We start from the raw sequence: 1047 nt of genomic DNA on the forward strand, positions 1-1047 counted from the left end.
TAAAATAATATTTTTTATTACAAAACGTCAGCGACGTTTTGTTCTTTCATGATTAAAAAATTTTTTTTATCGCAAAACGTCAACGACGTTTTGTGTTACTACCACAACCGTGTAGAACACCAAAATGATCAAATATTTTTGTATTTCACATTAAAATTATTCATATATAAAAATTTTAGCCGCATATCACAGGAGTTTTTAATTTACTTGATTATGTCTGATATAATGAAGTGCACCGTCATGCTTCTTACACACACACACACGTTATCTTTATTTAATTCGTAAGCAGAAAATTAGGGTGAATAAAAAAGATTTGAATCCTATATGTGCTTCATAGTTTATATATGTTTAAAGCCAAATAAGGCAACGTAAAGTGAACTAGTATTGGATATAGAATATAGTATGGCCAATTATGGATCGGAGCTTCAACATGTGAAGTGTGTGGGGTAACCGCGTATGGCGCATATATATCTCGCCATCATCTTTTGACGAATCAATAATATAAAGTGATACTACAATGAAGATGGCAAAAATATTTTTTCATGAAGATGTTTTGGTTAAAAATGTGGTTTATTTATTTAGCCACACTTTAAACAAAAATAACACTTTTATAAATATCAAAATTTAACCATACAATTCATCATTCAAAGGTCAAAAAGCAATATATTTATATGAAGACAATTATAAAATCTTCATTGTAGTATCTACCATAATATAATGTTCATATTCATCGTTATAATACGGTGGAAACGAGTCAACTTCACGTGAAGTTGATAGTTGAGAGCCTTTACATGAAATTTTAGTCAAATCAATCAAATTATTTAACCGTACCGCTCTTAGTTATCAATTTCACATGAAGTAGAATGGACCTGAATTTCATGATATTTATTATATCCGAGAGCATAACTATATATAAGTGTTAAACTATTCTCTGCCATGCATGCATCCATTCGCCCCAAACAACCTACAATATGGCTTCATCACTACTTCACCATTTCTTGCTCCCCTCTGTACTCCTCCTTTTCTCATCATCACTATGTGCATCTC

This window comes from Arachis ipaensis, chromosome B04 (genome assembly GCF_000816755.2).
Source record: "Arachis ipaensis cultivar K30076 chromosome B04, Araip1.1, whole genome shotgun sequence".
Lineage (NCBI taxonomy): Eukaryota > Viridiplantae > Streptophyta > Magnoliopsida > Fabales > Fabaceae > Arachis > Arachis ipaensis.